The sequence below is a fragment of the Dendrobates tinctorius genome, unplaced genomic scaffold, assembly GCF_039654945.1.
Source record: "Dendrobates tinctorius isolate UK_male_01 unplaced genomic scaffold, ASM3965494v1 ptg000223l, whole genome shotgun sequence".
Lineage (NCBI taxonomy): Eukaryota > Metazoa > Chordata > Amphibia > Anura > Dendrobatidae > Dendrobates > Dendrobates tinctorius.
In genome coordinates this window covers 11,150,248-11,173,488 of record NW_027361890.1, presented here as the reverse complement: position 1 = coordinate 11,173,488, position 23,241 = coordinate 11,150,248, and the positions used below count along the sequence as shown (strand labels likewise).

Here is a 23,241-nt window from a genome sequence, read left to right as displayed (position 1 = left end):
GCAGATCATCATGACCACTGATTGACCACTCTAGGTCCATATGGGTCACACAGTGCTGGCTTTGGTCCTGATGTTGAGTGATCCCATAACTGCAGATCATCAGGACCACTGATTGACCACTCTAGGTCCATATGGGTCACACAGTGCTGGCTTTGGTCCTGATGAGGAGTGATCCCATAACTGCAGATCATCATGACCACTGATTGACCACTCTAGGTCCATATGGGTCACACAGTGCTGGCTTTGGTCCTGATGTTGAGTGATCCCATAACTGCAGATCATCAGGACCACTGATTGACCACTCTAGGTCCATATGGGTCACACAGTGCTGGCTTTGGTCCTGATGAGGAGTGATCCCATAACTGCAGATCATCAGGACCACTGATTGACCACTCTAGGTCCATATTGGTCGCACAGTGCTGGCTTTGGTCCTGATGTTAAGTGATCCCATAACTGCAGATCATCAGGGCTTTTCCTCTGTAGTTGGACATGATGGAGTGGTTGTTCTGGGTGATATAATGTCCTCTCTGCAGGGTGTCAGGACAGGTATTGATTACTTACAGGATACACAGGTGCCATTGAAAATGCCATTTTTTCTCTTCTACCGTTCCCTAATTAAATGATCGCTGCCTGTTATGTGTTATTGCACCGTTTGCTATAATGAATAGACTCATAGCCTGGCATGCATTTATCACATTGGCTTCTGCTGCTGGATCCTTGTCAGGAACCAAAAGAGGTTTATGTCTGTGAACAGGTCAAGGCTGTCTACTGTGGCATTTGTAGGACAGAGCCCATTCCAGGACTGCAGCGACTCATGGGGAAGTTCAGGAGACCCTCGCCCTCTGCTGTGTGCATGAATGTGATCTGCTGGTTATTAGTGGATACAGGGCTTTAATGGGACAAAGTCACTACTACACTCATCAATCGTTCCTCCACCTCTCAGCAGACAGGACTGGTTTAGTGCTCCTTTAATTTACCAGGGGAGATGTGCCTTCTGCTGGAGATGAGTAGAGTAGGACCTGTGAAATGCAGAATATTAGTGGAATGATGGAAGAAGAGTGGGATGACATGATAGAAGAGTATGATCCACCTCAGGTCTAGGATGAGGGATGAGGCTGCCCGGATTGCTGACCAGTTTAGCTTCAAAGCTTGTTAACACTGAAGCTCTGAGCTGTATTGTGATCCCAGCTGGGCATGAGGGGGCATCTGTGTGTCTGGCACTGCTATTCTGGGGGGTGGGAGTGTGAAACACACTTGTGCTAGCTGCATACTCTGGGAGAGTGACAGGTGTGTGGTGCCAGAGATGCCAAGGAGCCCCAGAGAAGGCACCTGCTGGGGAGAGGCCACTAATATGCCTATTATGGGCTGGCGGTGCCTACTGGGGCCAATCCTTACAGTGCTCCTCAACTCTGATCATTAACAGTTAATGGGAATATAATCTATCTATCGATATTATCTGTCTACAGAATCTCTTATCAATAAGCTGTATCTAGCCATCCACCCTACTATCTTTCATCCAAAAATGGCAGCACTCCAAAAGATCAATAAAAAGTGAAGATGTCTTTATTAACCAATAAATTATAGCAGCAACAATTCAGCTCCACCTGGAAACTTTCTCAACTTTCCTATAAATCTATCTATTTATCTATCTGCAAAAAATAATGGAACAGCACATTAATACCAATAATATATCCATCTATCCATCCATCTGTCTCCTATCTATCCCATATCTATCTATCTATCTATCTATCCATCTATTCCATATCTATCTAGCTATCTCATATCTATCTATGTATCCCATACCTATCTATCTATCTATCCCATATCTATCTATCTATCTATCTATCTATCTATCTATCTATCTATCCATCCATCCCATATTTATCTATCTATGTATCTATCACATATCTAACTATCTATCTATAAATCTATCTATCCCATATCTATCTATCTATCTATCTATCTATCTATCTATAAATCTATCTATCCCATATTTATCTATGTATCTATCACATATCTAACTATCTATCTATAAATCTATCTATCCCATATCTATCTATCTATCTATAAATCTATCTATCCCATATTTATCTATGTATCTATCACATATCTAACTATCTATCTATGAATCTACCTACCTATCTGTCTGTCTATCCCATATCTATCTATCTATCTATCTATCTATCCCATATCTATCTATCTATCACATATCTATCTATCTATCTATCTATCTATCTATCTATCTATCTATCTATCTCTATCCATATCTGTCTGTTACTATCTATCTGTCTGTCTCTATATCTATCTAGCTATCTATCACATATCTATCTATCTATCTATCTATCTATCTATCTATCTATCTATCTCTCTGTCTGTCTGTCTGTCGGTCTGTCTGTCTGTCTATCTATCTGTATCTATCTATCTATCCATATCTGTCTGTTACTATCTATCTGTCTGTCTCTATATCTATCTAGCTATCTATCACAAATCTATCTATCTATCTATCTATCTATCTATCTATCTATCTATCTATATCTATTTGTCTGTCTGTCTGTTTGTCTGTCTATCTATATCTGTCGGTTACTATCTATCTATCTGTCTCTCTATCTTTATATGTTTTTATCTATTTATTCATCTTATGACTACTTAAGACTTCTGTGGTTTAGTTGTCCCCAATTTCCATAACCCTTTTCTAATTAGTTCAAAGTAAGTCATCCCCCCCACTGAAAGATCACAAGAGCATCTATTATTGGAGAAAAGCCCAGTGTAATTGCTCTTTTAATAGGGCATTACATGATACCCATTAAAGGCTATGGTGCTCATAGTTTTGGCAGTGGTAGGTGGTCCTCTATGGCCAACAGCTAATACAAAAGCGACTGGAGCTAATAGTAAGAATCGGGACTGGAGGACCCCTTTACAGACCCTCTATAAATTTTGCTATGCTATGTGCAGCAGACAGCCCCCCTCTGGCAGTATGGCAGCTTCCCCGTGCTGATATAGAAGGTGTTACTATCCAGCCACAGTGTTTACTGAAGTATTAAATATTTAGCATCAGGGATAATATCGAATATTTATATGTGGCTGTGTTTGATGGAAGATTTATCTTGAGAAAAATTATCTAGTGCATCCAAAGTAACAAGATTTATCAAAAGCAGCAGCAGTAGCCATAGGACTGAATACTAATTCTGAGGAGCATAAGAAGTGCAGAATTATCTCCAGTGACGGGACAGGTCAGATATTAGTGGGATGACTATCAGGTCTGGGTCTTACACTATATTGCCTCGGATCCGGGGCTGTCAAGGGGTTGTTGCCGGACTGTCGATCATGCTTACCTTCTTGTGCCATCCTTAAAGCTATGTTCACATGATGTATATTTTTTGCCTCAATTTTTCCGAAAACAGTCAAATTATTGTTTTTTTGCTGGATTTTTTTTAAGTGACGTCAAGGAACACATTGCAAATGCATCGTGTGAACATGGCCTAATGCTGAAAGAAGTGATGGCTCGTTGTAGTTTTCGACATGAGGGTAGATTGATGGGAATGATCTGTTTGCTGGAAGAAACACTACAATTTCCCCGACTTAAAGCAGCGATGCCATTGTTTCCAGTGGTAGCGCTCCTCCTCTGTCTGAGGAAATGTCACTTTTTAACTTGTAGCAAACAAGGTTAATTTCCAGCTTTATTACTGCCAATTAGCTGAAATTGGTATATAGGAGCCCGAGTAATTGAGTCATTTAAGCAATAAATATCACCAAATAGCTGTTTACTGCATTTTCTGGAGATGCAGTGACTCCTAAAGAAGAAAAGCGTGGAAAACAGTGTAATAATGTGAATGTAATTGATGTCTAATGTCATATTTCACAGGCAATGCCCTATGGCACCCAATGTGGCAATGTAATGGTCAATGAAGCCGATTAATCATTATGCCTCATCTTTAATCGTCTCTTCTTAAGCAAACGGAGACCAATGTATTTATAAAGAGAACAATTCACAGACCTGGGCAGCTGCCAGGCAGGCTACATGCTTTCTACTTCATGCCAATGTTATCTGGATGGGAGACCTCATCCGAATCAGATGGAACAATGGAAATACGGTCCGAGTCTTGGTGCCAAGCATCAAAGTCCCCAACATGGGTGCTACATGGACAGTCAATTGAGAGGGATTTTATTAGATACACAGGGCACATGTACATTCATCATACTGCATCTTCTCCAACATTTGCACATGAATGACCAAAAACAATGGAAGCCACAACATATCTTACTACCGCATGGGTGGTCTATGAGTAATGGGTATCACAGATCCTTGAGATCTTTGCTATTCAGTTACCGGATGGTGATTCTGCATGATACATCTGAGGCGACCAAGAAGATTTACCCCATAACTCAAGTCCCCGGTGGTGCCTGTAGGGAAGGGGTGGAGAACCTTATTTCTGGGCCATTTGGATACCATCTTTTGGGGGTCCGTACGAATCGTGTGCTAACTACTCCGCCCATGGAGTATGTCCTGACGCTGGCACTGGTGTCAGGACGTCATGTTTCATTGCACGCGCCTCAGTGTTGGGTAGTGAACATTGCGTACCGGTGCTCACAGAGCAAGAAGAAATTAAAAGGCTGGTGGCCATCAAAACACAGCTGCTTCCTCAAGCACTGCAGTCCTCAGGAGTCAGGACGGGGGGGGCGGATAAATGGTCATCGATGGCTGTAAATGGCCTGAGGGCCTGAGGTCCCCCCCCCCGGTGTAGGGCAACATCATCGATGTACAATAATACTGGTTTGGTCTCTGGATTCTACTTTGGGTAGAAAAAAGGATCTCAATGTGGTTGTATAAGATTAGAAAGCATGGATGCTTTCTTACAGAAACAGCACCACTTTTATCTCTGGGCTGTGATTGGCATTGAAGCATTTACTTACTTAAAGGCTTATTCCTATCTTAAAGGTCCCATTATATTTAGCAATGCACCAGCGATCCCGACAATGATAGACTCGGTTAGGATTGCTGGTGCATAGCTAAATGGTTGCTAGTGAGCTGCCAAACAGGCAGATCTCACCAGTGACGTAGCAGCGGTCAGCGGTCGTTACTTACCTGTTAGATGGCAGCTCTGGTGACGACTTCCTCCCGTGTCCATGGAGTCACTCGTCGGCGCCAGCAGGAAGCTGACAACGAGAAATGGACCAGGACGATCTCGCGCGATCAGCGATATCCAGCGGGGAGCCGGGTCGGAGGTAAGTGTCACATGTAGTGAGATCGCTAGTGATATCGCTATTGCGTCACAAAATCAGTGACGCTTTAGCGATATCGCTAGAGATCTCACTATGTGTGAAGGGGGCTTTAGAAGTTATCACCCATCCATAGGATGGGTGATAACTTGCTGATTCATGGGGGTCCAACATCTAGTACCCTTACCAATACAGGGAATAGTGTCAGACGAAGCCTACCTGAATGGACAGATGGCCAGACATGTGCACTGTCACTCCATTCATTCGCTACAGGACTGCCACAGAGAGCCAAGTACTGCACTTAGCTTTTTCCAGCAGTCCCACCATAGAGAAAGGCAGCAGCTTTGTGGTATTGTACATGCTATCAGACAATGACCATGGGTCAAAAGGCCTTGAAGGTTTGTAGATCAGGAAAGCAAGACAGCTTTGCAGTGCCCCATTAATTGGAACGGTAGGGATCCTGCGGATAAGTGATAATTTCCAAAGCTTGTAATAGACCTTAAAATATAGTTGAGCTGTAATACCTGACAAAGTCTCTGACACGTGTGGCTTTGTTTCTTGAAGAAAGCTGTCTTGCTTTCCTGATCTACAAACCTTCAAGCCCTTTTTGACCCGTGGTCATTGATTGCTAGCATGTACCACAAAGTGACTTTGTAAATGTGATAGATTTGAAGAGTGCTTTAACCTCTACATAAATCCCTATTAAATAGTTATCTGAACTTCTTTAAAATCCTGTTTCAAGTCGTCTTGACTGACGTAATGTAAATATTCTCTGACAGGCCCTGCAATATTTGATCAATTTCTACAAACACTTTGATATAGAGGCAAGCGAGAGCTATCAGTGGGCTGGGGAAGCCAGGCGCGGCCCCCAGGGTTCTCATCACTCTGGCAGACAGGGTAACCATTTCCTTGCTAGGTGATGGCACTGTAAGGGTTCATTATAATGGGGGTAAATCACATGAGGCTGGCAAAGCACCAAGCTGGTTTGTAAAGCGCATTGAAAGAGCAAAGCCATATTAAATATAATATATATATATATATATATATATATATATATATATATATGTATTTGTTTGCTGCCTGAAGATGCATGAAATGAAGGAATGTTATTAAATTCTGAAGGAAATGGGTTGGTAGTAAAACTGCAATGATAATGTGCAGAATATTGCACCCCACGCTATGGGATATGAACTACTTCTTATGAGAAATGTAATGAGTTATTCATTCCACATTTGTAATGTATTCTATGTAGGCTTCGTTCTGGATCTAGGATGACTGGCAGCTCATACTTTGGTCTCCAACACTACGACATAGGATAACTTTGCTGCGGCCATAAGTGTCAGACACGCATAAGAAATTCCAATAATCGCAAACACACGGATGTAGCAGAGCTTAAACAGAGTGATATTAAAATCTGTAAACCTACTAAATTACTATGCACAAACAATGTAGCTATGAAATGCTCTGCTGCATCCATACATATGTATGTACAGCTATGCACAAGGAGTGATATTCTGGATACTGATGAACTGGAGAAATGTGATGATATGTTTAGTCTCTGGCTGGGGGAAATGTAATCTTGGATTTTTTTTTACATAAAATGGCAAAGTTCAAGGGGTCTAACGATCACAGTCGCACAGGTCGCAACTGGGCCCATGCGGGTGAGGGGTCCGCCAATGCCAGAGGAAACTTCAACTGGTTGTGCATCCTCGGCTGCACATTCGGCTGAAGTGTATTGTGGTGCAGGGGTCCGTGCACTGCAATACATGCTGCTGGCCAATCAGAGGCAAGCAGCGGACATCGGCGTGCACATGGATTTGGGGAACATGACAGTGACTTCATGGGCTCCTGTCGCTTGCTCGCTGAAGTCAGCTGATGGCTTCAGAACAGGATGCTGTGCGGCTGGGGAGCGGAGGGAAGAGTAAAATCTTTTTTTTTCTATGTATTAAAGAACAGCGGCAGAATGGGGGACATATATACCAGGATGGGACACATATATACCAGGATGGGGAATGCACATACCTGAATGGGGCAGATAATTTCCAGGATGGGGAACATACAGCTCTGGCAAAAATTAAGAGACCACTGCAAAATTTTCAGTTTGTCTGATTTTTCTCTTTATAGGGATATTTTTGAGTAAAATGTAAATTGCTCTTTTATTCTGTAAACTACTGACAACATGTCTTCGAATTTCCAAGCCCTAAATTTTGTATTTATTTTCAGAAAATGAGAAATGGTAAAAATAACAAAAAAAAACAAAAAACAGTGCTTTCAGACCTCAGATAATGCTAAGAAATCAAGTTCATAATCATTTAGAAACAACAATACTAATGTTTTAACTCAGGAAGTGTTCAGAAATCAATATTTTGTGGAATAACCATGATTTTTAGTCACAGCTTTCATGCATCTTGGCATGCTTTCCACCAGTCTTTCACACTGCTTTTGGGTGACCTTATGTCACTCCTGGTACAAAAATGTAAGCAGTTCTTCTTTGTTTGATGGCTTGTGACTATCCATCTTCCTCTTGATTACATTCCAGAGGTTTTCAATGGGGTTCAGGTCTGGAGATTGGGCTGGCCATGACAGGGATTTGATGTGATGGTCCTTCATCCACACATTGATTGCCCTAGCTGTGTGGCATGGCGCATTGTCCTGCTGGAAAACTCAGTCCTCAGAGTTGGGGAACATTGCCTGAGCAGAAGGAATCAACTGTTTTTCCAGGATAACCTTGTATGCGGCTTGATTCATACATCCTTCGCAAATATTAACCTGCTCAATACCAGCCTTGCTGAAACATCCCCAGATCATCACCGATCCTCCACCAAATTTCACAGTGGGTGCAAGACAGTGTGGCTTGTACGCCTCTCCAGGTCTCCGTCTCACCATTAGACGACCAGGTTTTGGGCAAAGCTGAAAATTAGACTAATCAGAGAAGATTACCTTACTCCAATCCTTATGGTCTTTGGCAAACGTCAGCCTGGCTCTCCTTTGCTTCTCATTGATGAAAGGCTTTACATGACTTGAGCCCTGCCTCTAGGAGCCTGTTACTAACTGTTCTTGCCATGTCCTTCACCCCAGCTGCCATTTGCCATTCCTTTTGTAGGTCACTTGATGTCATCCTGCGGTTGCTGTGTGACATTCAAATAAGATGACGGTCATCCCGGTCAGTGGAGAGTCGTTTTCGCCCTCTACCAGTCTGTAGCTTTGTTGTCTCCATTACCTGCTGCTTGACCTTGTTGTAATGGACTGCCCTCTTAGAAATGTTAAGGATGGAGGTAATATGACACTCACTGTATCCCTCTGCTAGTAAAGCCAGAATTGAGCCCTTCTTTTCCACACTTAAGACTTTTCTTTTCAACTCTTTTGGCATGGTTAAAAGTTATTTTTTCATTCCCATTACTTTTGGGATATTACTAGCACTTGTTTTGCCATCCAGCTTGCCCTATTGCAAGAGGATTGTGAACACCACAGCAGGGTTTTTTTTATACTTTCCTTCGTTAAATCAGATTTGGTTCAGGTGATCACCTAATCAGAAGCACATTAAGTAGAATGAGGTGTACTCTGGCTGGAATTCAACTGACACTGGAATGGAATGGTTGTCAGACATGTAGAGAAGCTGATTTTTATTAAACTGTGCAGTGGTCTCTTAATTTTTTGCCAGAGCTGTATATACCAGGATGGAGAAGGCATATACCTGGATGATGAAGATATTTACCAGGGTGGGGAACATATATACCAGGATGGGAGACATTACTACATAATGGGCAAGGGGGGGGACTCGTATGTCCTTATAGGATTTAATACGCAACACGGGCTTATAAATCTGACTAACATACATGGGCAGATGGGTCGAGGGGGAGTTATATGTGTGTGAGGGGAGGAGCCAGATCCAAATTTTGCATGTAGGCCCATCGGACTCCAGTTATTCCACTGCAAGGTTGAATATAATATCCTTAGAAATTATGGCAGCCATGTAGCACTTCATGTCTGGGTTCACATGTGGGAACAGTGTGCCATATAGGCAAGAATTGCATGACAAAGTCATACGTGAAGGGCCAGAAAGCATGAGACAGCTGTTTTCTGGCAAAATCATGCATCACGTTTCAACTTAATTTGGTATTTGGCTGCATTAGTGCGGCTCCCTCTGGCTTTACCCTTATGCCTCAATCACACATGCATGTACATTTTTTTCTGGACCAAGTTAAAAATCGAATTTGTAAAGTCTCACAAGCTATAAAAGGTTCAAGTGTTATCTGCTGAAAACACTAAGAACACCGACTTCTGAAGAAGACCCCATGTCTGTTTTTCATGTACGTCCTTTATTCATGTTTTTCAAGGATGGTGCGGTTCACATGTCCATTTTTCATCCGATTTGTGGATAAAACTCCCCATTCTAGTAAATGGGTTCATGGAAAAAAGACAACAGGTACTATTTAGATGCCATCCTTGTGTCATCAGAATGCTGTTCGATTACCTACTGCTTTATAGTTAGGAAAATATTATCCACTTATGATAAAAACACAAACAGCTTGAAAATGGATGAAATTTCTATCCAGCGCGCTCCATTTTTTTCTGCAAAAAAATAAAAAGTGAGTCTGAATGAGGCCTAAGCAATTCTGCTCTCCTAATCCCTAGGCTTTTGGGGGTCTTTTGGAGTAATGTCAGATATACCGATTGTGCAATGACTGTTCTTCTGTAGAACCATTTGTCCACCTAACAAATGTAAGAAACCTTTAAATAGCCCGTTATGGCCTCATCAAGGTGGCATATTCTTGGATTACCATTTGTAGTGCCGCTACCTGATTTTTTACCATGTTATAACAGCTGCAGTCTATAGACTGCATAGAACTAAATGTGTTCCTTCAAATTGCAGCAGTAACTTAATAGTTAAAATCAATTTGAAAAGTGTCATCACGGCCCAGACCTCGCCTTATGATGATTATATATAGGATTATACGTCGTCATTAGCTCCATATAAAGACATTAAGTAAATAGCATTCAGGTGCTCAGTCCCATTACCATCATTTCCAAGCAGATCAGGTAGACAGGAGCGCATCAAATATTACAAGCAGTTACCGCTTGTAAAACCATCCGTATCATAGGAACGGCAGTGCCAGGCTTGCTTAACGTCTCCATCAAAGCATAAACAATGGAGTGCCTGGATAAAGACTTTCTTTTGCCAAGGTGTAATGCTGGCACCTTTTCCAGAGATAGATTTCTTCATGTGCAGTACATGTAGTGGCCAGAAGGGGGCACTCAGCACACAGCCTTTCAGAGACGTATGGGGTTTTTAGAGCTGTTCTTTTTAAGTTGATAAAATCTTTCAATTAAGGATCTCGTATAACTCGCCCCGCTCTCGCTTTGTAAATCTAACAAACGTTTAGTGCATCACATAGGGGTGCAGCCTGTGACCGCTGTCTGTGGACGGTGAAGAAGAGCCGCTCCAATGAATAAGTACCTAATATCTGCCACCTGTATGTCCTGAAATAAAACCGTAACACTAACCAGGCCTAGCAAGAGAAAAAGACATACCAGGTATTTTGAGTGATGCCAGTGTGGGCGTGCCAATATTGCCCTGGCATCTGTAAACCATAGGTAGAGACTGGCCATGTGTCATCTAGTACCAATGCAACTTAAGTTTCCACCACTTAAAATAACCCCTCAACTGCCCCATTATTGAAATTGGGGCAAGTAATTGTTCATTTTAAATGGACTTTTACAAGGTCTGAATTGGGACACGTTTTGTATACTAACCCTTTATATGCTAGTTTGGTGATGTTATTTAGCGTAAAATAGCCAGAAAGGTGCACATCAGTCTGTAAGTCTCCCAACTAGCTGCCTTTCTGTGCCCCAGTATTTTCTATAAGAGCACAATACTTACCATTTCATTGTCATTTTAGCACAGACATGGACAAAGCCCATGAGCAAATAATTGTAGCTGGTACGTGGCACAGAGACTCGTAATCTTAGCCAATTTATCAGCTGGCTTCCGGTGCTATTCCTAAGCCACGTCCAGCATTGCTGTTTATAAGCAGGTACAACATGGTAATAAATGGAGAATAGGAATGAGATGGGAAAATGGCGAATACGCTGAGGTGAGGGCCATCTGGAGTATCCTACCAGGGCAGTGGGGAACTCGGTACTGGGCCACTTTCTTAAAGGGACAGTGTCACAGTGGCAGTGACCTGGTCCGTGGCCCTGGGCATCCAATATAAGGGCTGTATTTAAAGGGGAATGAGAAATGAAGAGTTTTTTGTAATCAGTGTTCGTGACGCCACCTGTGGTATCTAGTCAGAGGTGACCAGAACTGTAGTGCAGATCCTCTGGGACTGATAGTGTAATGCAGCAGTGTTGGAATAGCTCTCTCCACATGCAGAGCTGTTGTTCCAGGGCAGTGGTGATTGGTTAAAGATGCAATGGTTTCTGATGGTAGATGTAGCAGTGCTGAGTGAGTGTTGAGGCAAGAATTCAAAGGACACAGTAAGGTGCAATTCCAAAGGTTTACTCACAGTTCTGGTGCACACAGATGCCCGCTTTGGTGCCGTGTCCTCCAGGTGAGTGGCCCAGTCAACTCCCAGGCAGATGAAGTACACTTTTCCAGCACTCCCTTCAATATGTGCCTTCCCTGGCCATCTCCACAGTGCTGCTTTCCACTTTCTTTCCCTTCTAGCACCTCACAGTCAGTGTCCCAGGCCAGCTACCGCGAATCCTGTCGGATAACGTGACCCACTACGTTTCCTTGATTCCTTCTGGCTGCCTTTCTGGAGAAGATAACTGTGGTTGTTGGCTGGGGTCCCTAAAGTTGCCACAACTATCAGCTTGCTAGTTAAGTCCTGTTGTCCACTCCGCTAGGCTAGGGGCCGAGACCCTTCTGCGACCTGGATTCTCCCTCACCTGACATCTGTCAGCGTGGAACGAGCCCCACGGGTAGCACTCTCCACCCGTGCCTCTGGGAGAACCCCTTTCCCCTTCAGGGAACTTTCTTCCAAAGCTAATCCGTCCAGCAGCTCCTCCTGAATAGGAGCTGCTGCAAACACATCCTTCCACTTCCTCCACCTAAGGGGAACTGTCCTAACTTCCAACATTTCTGCCACTTAAAACCTAAGCTCCACCCACCTCCCAATATCCTTCATGAACCAAACAGGGGTCATATAGAGTGCCCTGCTGTTCTAAGTGTGTGTGGGATGCAAGTGTCTGAGTGCGGTCAGGTGTCTCCATCTTATCTGGATTGTGGGATACTACACCTCAGAATGAGGTGCAGTGCCTCTGTGGTGACTGATCCCTCAGGGGCGCCACACATCAATATGTTTAGCAGCATTAATTAGCATTGGTAGACTTTCCTAATTAAATTTAGGAAGTGACAAATTATAGCAAGCATTAAAGAAGACAGGCATGAGCTCCATGGGCAGCCAGTCTGCATCACACCATATTCTATAGAAAAAATCTATAGCAAAGACTCATGCCACAGTCCCATGGACTTGGAGCTAGATTTTCCTTCACCTGAGTGCAGGTGACGCACCCCAGAGGCCGTGGGATACTCGGTACCAGGCCGGTCATCTTAACAGGATGTGTCACAGTGGCAGTGACCCGGTCCGTGGCGCCAGGCGGTCATGTAAAAGGGGAGTATTGATTAGGAATAAAGTTTATGTAGTGATTCATGATGCCAGTTGGATTGTTCGACTGTAGGTTAGCCGGCACTGCAGATAATCCCTGGGGGAGTAGATGGTGATTGCAGTGCAGATGTTTAACCCTCTCCAACCAGGGCTGGCCCCCAGAGATTGTGATGGAAGTAGAAGGCACGGAGTAATAAGGCAGGAGACAAGGAAAGTTGCTTTATCATTTACTGTAGTTCAGATGCAGTTCAGAGGGAGATGTTACAACTCTCACCAGGTTACAGTCTGCTCTGCAGAATGGGAGCTATCCTTCACTCTGCTGTGGCTTGGTTTAAGCTTCCTGCTATTCGAATCCTTTCTGGGACCAAGGCTTCCCGGAGTCTAAAACTTTCCAGTATAGCCACTACTCACTGTGTTTTCCTCCTTTGGCAACTTGCAGCTTGGATCCTGTATGAAGCTCACGTTCCTTCTTGCACAATTCTCACTGATCCTAGTTGGCTGCTGTCTTCCCGGGGGAAAACACTCCACTGTTGGTTGTATAAACTCACACAGTCTCTCAGCTTACTACCCTGCTCTGAAAGCATGGATGGCCTAGGGGCTGATTCCCTGATGCTTCTTAGCTTTGCTCCTGAAGGAAGTGCATGGCATGGCTTCCAAGAGCGTTCTCCATCTTTCCTTCTTCTTCACAACCGAAACAACTACTCTCGACTCCTCCCCCTCCCAGTTAGGGCATGTCTGCAAAGCTCTAAGCTTCAGACAAGTAATGGAGTGAGGTAAATTGTGTTTGTGTGTTGTGGTCTCTAGCAGAGAAAACATAACTCCCATTGCTCACAAAACACATGCAAAATAGTACATATTTAATCCTTTTGTGGCGACAAAGATGTAGGGCGCCACACAGGCTTTGTTCCCTTCTCCTTGTAATGTATTAACATACTCATACCAAGGTCCCTTTTCCCACCAGCCTCCTAAAACTCAGAATGCTTGTACTACCATAATCGGAGGCTCGTTTATGATGATTGGGAGCAAGCCTTCTTAGGATTGTACGCTTGCTAATTATCGATCTGTGTAAATGCAACCAATTCCAGCTCCTGCAACCAATGTGAATGCACTTTAAAGGGAATCTGTCACCCCCTTTGATGTGCCTAAGCTATTAATATGGATACTAGAATACTTAAAATAACCATACCTGTATGCCTCATTTCTGCTGTCTTGTTTTTCAGAAATCCTTTACGTTAATCCGATCTTCCAGGCACAGGGGCGTTCGGTGCCTGGAAGGAAAGTCGGCCTCCGGTCTTCATTTGCTTGCCTGTCACTTCCCATTAGACTCACGGTGACATCTAGTGACTGTCCCGCGCCTGCGCCCTGCAATTGCGATATTCCGCCATTCTATGTGCATTGGCCTCTTGTTTCTTCTACGCAGGTGCCGTCTGTCTGCCCTAGCCCTATGTATATATATATATATATATATAGTAAGGTAGCGCTTATCATTAAGGTAGGGGATACTCGCTAGGCAGCTGATAAGTCAGGTCCGGCACAGGTTTCTCAACATAACTCAGTTCATTCGGTTTATTATGCAGCATAAACCATCAACATCAACTGAAAGTTCATATCAGATCAGCATAACGTCCATGTCAGAGCACCGCTCTGTAAATCCTGTGGTCACACAGGCTTTGCTATGTCCGGTGCGCAGGCTTTCTAGCCTCACAGTTATATCCCCTGTCCGGGTTACCTCACGGCCGCTTCTCAGTGCAGACATTCATTCCCTCCAGGGAACTATCAGACACACATCTCCATGTGCACTCAGGAAGGCTGACACATCTTCCTGCAGTCGTCTGACGAGACCTTCCATACGGACCAACCGGGTCCAAGCATTCACTCATGTGACCTACCCTGGACACCGTATATGGTCCGTAGCCACGCCCACCGGATCACATGGCTATGACCTCATCGCAGGTCCTACAACCATTCACACACACACATACACTTTACTATGGCGTTCTAGACACACACCCCTGGGTGGGTTTGTAGGTGATTGATTCCATCCGTCTCACCAATCACCTGAAGGCTTCTCCCAAACACATTGTACCAGAAACATCAGCAGTACCTCTGCTGATCAGCACATAATCAAGCCTTCATCCCAATGCCACCCACCTTGGGATACATAACGGTCATTTAGGACCCTACTCCTGTTACCACCCAGGATGTGCCTGTACACCCGTCCTGGACACCCACACAGCACCCCCTAGCAGACACAGTGGTCACTACACCACATACCTCCCCCCTCTGTTCAAGCTTGTGGGGCTGAACACACAACATCACCATGGGATCTCAAGACCAGGCACCCATGACACCTTGCCCCACAGGTCGAGAAAACCGTCTCCGTCTGTTTTGTCTGTCTTAGGGCCTCATCTCTACATTATGCCTCCCCCGCCCCCAGCAGTCAGAATACTGGTCTTGGGCTTTGGCCCTCCAGTCACAGTCTGTCTGCATCATCATACACTGTTTAGTCACCACACTTCTACAGTGCGCTCCGTCAACTTCTTTTCTGCCTATGCATCTTGTAACAAATGGTACATCACTACGTCTAAGTTTGCTTTTCAGTGCATTAACCTCATGGATCATTGCATCTGCTGTCTCTGTAGCATCCTCCAGTTCACGCTGTAATCTACGGTTCAATGTATTGGCACGTTGAGCCTCTTTCTCTGCTTCTTCCACCTGGCGCTTCAGCTGTTTCAGACGAACATTATTTCCCTCCACCAGGTCTTTGTACTGCTCAGAATTACGCCTTTCATCATCCATTTGCATTAGTACATCCTTCAGTTTTTTCTCTGTACGACGTAGTTGTTTGCGTGCAGATTATCGCTCTTTAGTTGCAGCATCAAGCTGTTGCTCCAGTTGTGCAACCTTTGCTTCCAAAGCGGTGATGGAAGCCTTGAATTTGGATTCAACAGAGCCCTCTAATTCTTGTAACTTTGTTTTTAACTCCTTATTCTGGCAATCTAATTGCTGACAGGCATTCTCGCTCTTCTGAGCATTACTACATTCTGCATTCAGATCAGCATTCATCTGGTCAACCTGAAGTGTGGCCTTTCTCAGCCTGTCATTGGCTAATTCAACGTTGCTTTGTTCTTCTTCCAATTCTTCTTCAAGCTGTGCAATGCGAGACTCTAAACTCCTCTTTTATTCCAAAGCCAGAGCACCTTTACCACTGTTGTTGCAAATTGCATCGGCCAGTTCATCTCTTTCCTGCTGTGCTTGCCTTTTAGCATGCTCTGCAGCCGCAAGCTCCTCCTGCATATGAATCATCTCTGCTTCCATACTTTTCAGTTTCTTCTTGTCTTCACTCTGTTCCTCACTCGGGCCTGGCTGCTGTAAGTCTTCGTCCCACTTCTTCTCCCACAGAAGACCTCTTACAGTTTCTGTGAGTACTCGTACCTCTTCTCTGAGGGACTTATTCAGACCTTGCCTTGTTGCCAGGTGATCTTTGAGCTCGGAGACTTCCTTCTCTAGTTCTTCTAGTCTGTGCTCTCTTTCTCTCTCAGAGCCACAGTCACCCCCAGAGTCTGAGTCACGCCGATCCTCCGAGTGAACACTCTAGTTACCCTCTGACCGTGTGTCCGCTCCTGTCGTCTCTAGTGTTGAGCGATACCTTCCGATATCGGGAAATATCGGATCGGATTGGATTGGACCGATACCCAAAAAATATTGGATATCGCCGATTCCGATATCGGAAACCAGTGCAAGTCAATGGGACACAAATATCGGAATGAAAAAAAACCTTACTTTCCTTGTAGGTTAATTCTACATGAAGGAAAACAACTTAGATTAATGTAGAATGTACTGGGGGGAGATGGAGGAGACATTAAAGGTATAGAGGTTTAGCCCAATCAAATGGAATAGCAGGAATTATTATTTTTTTAAAGACATTCGGAGTTACAAAGATATTGACTATGTTAAACGGGTTGTCCGGGCTTTTCACATAATCCCATTGCATATCTGGGCTGCAGAATGCTGACAATAAGTAATTTACCTTTTGTGGCTAGTCTGCACAGTTTCCAAGATATCATCTCTTGCTTCTAAGATAAATGTCCGGGGGGGTGTGTTCTGGCATTGAAATGAGAACTTGTCATTTCCTCCTCCCTCACTAGTTTCACTTTCCATAGATCACTGTTCAGCGTGTGTCTGGGGGAGGAGCAGCTGGATGGTCTGCTCGCAGCCAATCACAGCCATGCCATTAGTTAACATGCATAACATGCATAACAGGGTGTGCCCACACTTCTTAGGATTCCTCATTGGCTGAATAAAATCAAACTGGCTCATTGCATTATGGGAACTTCCGATTCCGGTATTCGATATTCTAAAAGTATCGGAACTCAGTATCGGAACTCCGATACAGCGAATATCGGCCGATACCCGATATTGCAGTATCGGAATGCTCAACACTAGTCGTCTCATTCATCTCCCAGCCCACCATCCGTCATGTCACGAGACGTCAGGTCTGCAAGTTGGGCAGCTGTACCCCTTCTTCCGGTCACTTCTACGACTGACTTGTCCACTTTAGCAAGAGTCACCGTCTCACTGTCTGCTAGCCCAACAGTAGAAACGTCTCCATCCCCTTGCTGTAGAGGAACTCCCCTTTCCCACAAGCCAGAGAACAGTCTAGAATCCCGGCCTATAACCACTGGACAGGACGGATTCCGGACTATCGTGACATCCTGTCCCTCGATGTCCCAGCCTGTCTCCAAGACTACCCTGGCGATCGGGCAACTCTTTGTGCCCCTGTGGTTGCAAGTGACCCCCACCTTTCTGCCGCGAGCAACCCGCACTTGAGTCACCGGGTTCCCAGGGATGACCAGACCAACTATATCTTCATTATCTATCTGGAGGCCACACCCCCATAGCATCATGTGGGCTGGGTAGTTCACCAGGCACATAGGACAGACATAGGACATTTGCTCCTGGCACCAGTTCATCTGTACCACCCCTTTTACATCGGGATGCTCTGCCCCCATTCCCCGGGACTCCACCCTCTTTTGGGCGACTATCCCCTTTTTGGTCACCGCCCCCTTTCGGGATTTCCCCATGTCCTTTCTACAGGTCTTCTTAGACCAAAGTTCACACAACACAGATTGTCTCTCGGGCTTGTACTGGCCCTTTACACATGATACCACACAAGTTCTTGCTGGTACTGCCACAGCTCCTGCTGTCACCGATCACCAACACCTCCAGCTGCCGCTCACACACAGCTGCTGGTGTCACCTTCGTAACCCCACCGAGTTACAGCAAGCCACTTGTCACCTTCTTGACCCCACTGAACCACCGCAAGCTGACTTGAAAGGGAAAAGAAAAAAAATACACACAGCACAAAAACACACGTGTCCTGTCTGCGTGCTATTCAGGACGTCAGTCTCCTCCTGAGACCGTCTAGCACACAGGGTGCACCGGGTGCTATTCAGGGAGCCGACCCTCCTCCCTGGGTTTCCCAAAACACCGGCCTCACCAGGTCCAGGGGCTCAGCGGGTGCTATTCAGGACATCCATCTCCACCTGAGACTGTCCAACACTCATGCTACACCAGGTCCAAGGTCACAGCACATGCTCCAGGGATCCGATTCTTCTCCCAGAACCTCCCAACACTGACCCTCCAGGACCTTGCACACTGAACCCTCCAGGTACACAGCCTTTCTCACTGACCCCGGTCAGTAGAACACAGACTCCTGTCTGTTACCTGTTGATGATGGCCACACAAGTTCTTGGGTACCTCTTATCCACAGAGGCACCCTATAGCAATCCACAGTCTCTTTCTCTGACCCCGGTCAGCATATCACACAGTTTTCATGACTGTCACCTGCCGGCCACGCAGGTTCTCGGACCCCTCCACCGCAGAGGTGTCCTATAAGTCTCTTCCACTGACCCCGGTCAGCACATCACGCGGTTTTCAAGACCGTCCGCTCTCCTGGCTCAGCGTTGCCAGCACTGCAACATGTGCTTTTGGAAACCGTTGCCCTTAGCAACCAAATTTTGCAGACCTTGTCCGTTGCCCCTAGCAACAAGGCTACAACACTGCCCTTTGCATTCTCCACCAATTGTAAGGCAGCGCTTGTCATTAAGGTAGGGGATGCTCGCTAGGCAGCCGATAAATCAGGTCCGGCTGATTTATCAACATAACTCAGTTCATTCGGTTTATTATGCAGCATAAACCATCAACATCAACAGAAAGTTCATATCAGATCAGCATAATGTCCATGTCAGAACTCCGCTCTGTTAATCCTGTGGTCACACAGGCTTTGCTATGTCCGGTATACAGGCTCTCTAGCCTCACAGTTATATCCCCTGTTCGGATTACCTCACAGCTGCTTCTCAGTGCAGACATTCATTCCCTCCAGGGAACTATCAGACACACGTCTCTACGTGCACTCAGGAAGGCAGACGGTCTGACGAGACCTTCCATACGGACCAACTGGGTCCAAGCATTCACTCATGTGACCTACCCTGGGCACCTTATATGGTCCGTAGCCACGCCCACTGGATCACATGGCCATGACCTCACCGCAGGTCCTACAACCATTCACACACATACACTTTACTATGGCGTTCTAGACACACGCCCCTGGGTGGGTTTGTAGGTGATTGATCCCACCCGTCTCACCAGTCACCTGAAGGCTTCTCCATAACACATTGTACCAGAAACATCAGCAGTACCTCTCCTGATCAGCACATAAGCAAGCCTTCATCCCAAGGCCACCCACCTTGGGATACGGTCATTTAAGACCCTACTCCTGTTACCACTCTGGATGTGCCTGTACACCCGTCTTGGGACACCCACACAGTGCCCCCTAGCGGACACCATGGTCACTACACAACTATATATATAGATAGATAGATAGATAGATAGATAGATAGATATACAGCAGTAAGTTTCATATACACAGTCACAATTTCCCTTGGTCACATTGGAATTACAGACCCAGTGTAGTATGACAGCAGTGCTAATCTCTGAGCCAAGTTTGACTGCTTGATTCTTCAGAGTGTTTACTCCAAAATTCTGGCATAGAACACCTTAAAATGTTGCAAAATTTTCGCATAATTTAAAGTTGTTGAAAAATTTTGCAACTCTTGGCCGCTTTATGCCAATGTCAGCAAGCTTCACCAAGGTGGAGAGGGCTTGGCGAAGCCCTCCTGGCAAATTCTTCAAACGTTAAGCCGTTTTAGTGTCATAATTTATGCCAGAAATGTACCCATATTTTACGGAGGTGCACACCTGTTGTAAGATGTACCTGTTTCAATAAGTGGCCTGTGCCTCTTAATGAAATAGGCTCATCTCACTCCAGCACTGCCTTCATTAAAACTGACATGCACAACACCAGCCTTAATAAATTGGGCCCTGAGCTTTCAGAGTCAATTGCAATAAAAGGAGATCTTGTTTTCTGCAATGAACTCACCAGAAACAGATGCAACAACATACGGTAAGTGTATTAATAAAAACAGTGCTTACAATTACTATCCCTCTTCATAATATCTATTGTGCTTCTGAACCCTTAGCTCATTGTACTGTAATAGCAGCTCTCCAGCAGATCTTAACGTAGTCATTAGATATTAACTAGATATAGATATTAGTGTGAAGGTGCTCCTTATCATTCAAGGGCATGAAAAGAGCATTCAAGACTAATTGTGAACATTAAAATAATTATGATTCTGATTTGCTACAGCCTCCAACTCATGTCAAGAAGGTTTAAACTAGTCCAAACTCCCTCCTCCCTACGTAATTTAGAAGAACCTTAAGCCAGTTCTTTCCTTATCAACCTAAAGGTAAGAAGAGAGATCCACAATGGGGCACATAACTCATGGGGAATGGAGCTCACCTCATGGGGACTCCATAAAAGCCATTAAAGTTTTTCACAGGTAGTTTCTTTGGCTTCTGCTTTTAGTTTCCTGTCTAAAAGTCAGAAAATACCAAAAACCACTCACATTTCTCTAGAAGTGAGAAGCTTTAAGATGAATATGTATTGTTTTATAGCCACAAGTTTCATGAGCTAATCCAATTGTAACCTATACAACAAGCTTTAATCAGTGGCTCCACACTGCCGATGCCTTGGGAAAGGTATTTTTACTCCCATCTATCCCAAATTCGACTGCCAGAGTCAAGAAATGGAAAATAGGCTGATATCTGGGGTCTGCAAGCGGCTTAGCCCCTCAAAGATCACAATCAAAGGGCGTACTGAAGAAGTGCGTAACAGTTCAGCTCAGAGGACTGTCTGACTTTACCAATGCCCTTCATTGTCCATGTTTGTCCCTAGTTTTACCTGCTGTTAATAGAAGAGAACAGATGTAATTCTAAGCACTGAATGAATCTATTCAGCTTTTATGTTAAAGAAAACATTAATCACTTGCTGATATAATCTACAGGTAAATTATGCCTTGCTGCCTTCATGAATCAGCAGTTATAGGGAGAAAATAAAGTTGTATCCTCCCTGCAGCCATTGGTTTCAAGTCATTGGGGAGGCACATGGAGCTATTATATTCATCACCGCTCATTATACAGCGAATATGGTATATTCACTTTCCTACACTTTGATTGACAGTCTGCTCTGCATCCATATGTTGTAGAACAGGCTATCAATGAGGGAGCAGTGACTATTAATGCTCCTTGCACTACCCCGATGACTGGAAGTGAGCATGTGATATAACATCATTTGCTCCAGTAAGGCAGGCATGAATTTAATGTTATTTACTTACAGATTATCATATACAGTGGGGAAAAAAAGTATTTAGTCAGTCAGCAATAGTGCAAGTTCCACCACTTAAAAAGATGAGAGGCGTCTGTAATTTACATCATAGGTAGACCTCAACTATGGGAGACATACTGAGAAAAAAAAATCCAGAAAATCACATTCTCTGTTTTTTTTTTCATTTTATTTGCATATTATGGTGGAAAATAAGTATTTGGTCAGAAACAAAATTTCATCTCAATACTTTGTGATATATCCTTTGTTGGCAATGACAGAGGTCAAACGTTTTCTGTAAGTCTTCACAAGGTTGCCACACACTGTTGTTGGTATGTTGGCCCATTCCTCCATGCAGATCTCCTCTAGAGCAGTGATGTTTTTGGCTTTTCGCTTGGCAACACGGACTTTCAACTCCCTCCAAAGGTTTTCTATAGGGTTGAGATCTGGAGACTGGCTAGGCCACTCCAGGACCTTGAAATGCTTCTTACGAAGCCACTCCTTCGTTGCCCTGGCGGTGTGCTTTGGATCATTGTCATGTTGAAAGACCCAGCCACGATTCATCTTCAATGCCCTTGCTGATGGAAGGAGGTTTGCACTCAAAATCTCACGATACATGGCCCCATTCATTCTTTCATGTACCCGGATCAGTCGTCCTGGCCCCTTTGCAGAGAAACAGCCCCAAAGCATGATGTTTCCACCACCATGCTTTACAGTAGGTATGGTGTTTGATGGATGCAACTCAGTATTCTTTTTCCTTCAAACACGACAAGTTGTGTTTCTACCAAACAGTTCCAGTTTGGTTTCATCAGACCATAGGACATTCTCCCAAAACTCCTCTGGATCATCCAAATGCTCTCTAGCAAACTTCAGACGGGCCCGGACATGTACAGGCTTAAGCAGTGGGACACGTCTGGCACTGCAGGATCTGAGTCCATGGTGGCGTAGTGTGTTACTTATGGTAGGCCTTGTTACATTGGTCCCAGCTCTCTGCAGTTCATTCACTAGGTCCCCCCGCGTGGTTCTGGGATTTTTGCTCACCGTTCTTGTGATCATTCTGACCCCACGGGGTGGGATTTTGCGTGGAGCACCAGATCGAGGGAGATTATCAGTGGTCTTGTATGTCTTCCATTTTCTAATTATTGCTCCCACATTTGATTTCTTCACTCCAAGCTGGTTGGCTATTGCAGATTCAGTCTTCCCAGCCTGGTGCAGGGCTACAATTTTGTTTCTGGTGTCCTTTGACAGCTCTTTGGTCTTCACCATAGTGGAGTTTGGAGTCAGACTGTTTGAGGGTGTGCACAGGTGTATTTTTATACTGATAACAAGTTTAAACAGGTGCCATTACTACAGGTAATGAGTGGAGGAAAGAGGAGACTCTTAAAGAAGAAGTTACAGGTCTGTGAGAGCCAGAAATCTTGATTGCTTGTTTCTGACCAAATACTTATTTTCCACCATAATATGCAAATAAAATGAAAAAAAAACAGACAATGTGATTTTCTGGATTTTTTTTTCTCAGTTTGTCTCCCATAGTTGAGGTCTACCTATGATGTAAATTACAGACGCCTCTCATCTTTTTAAGTGATGGAACTTGCACTATTGCTGACTGACTAAATACTTTTTTTCCCCACTGTATCTGCATATAAAAATGATTTCTGGGCATGATAAGAATATTGGCTGCAGAACTAA

General features: G+C 44.5%; 1 protein-coding gene and 1 pseudogene across 8 annotated transcripts in view; one reads left to right on the top strand and one right to left on the bottom strand.

The window, feature by feature from the left end:
• PTPRT (protein tyrosine phosphatase receptor type T) overlaps nucleotides 1-23,241 on the top strand; it is a 648,808-nt gene that overhangs the window by 590 nt on the left and 624,977 nt on the right. The window lies entirely within an intron of this gene.
• Nucleotides 4,026-17,842, bottom strand: LOC141059013 (myosin-9-like; annotated as a pseudogene).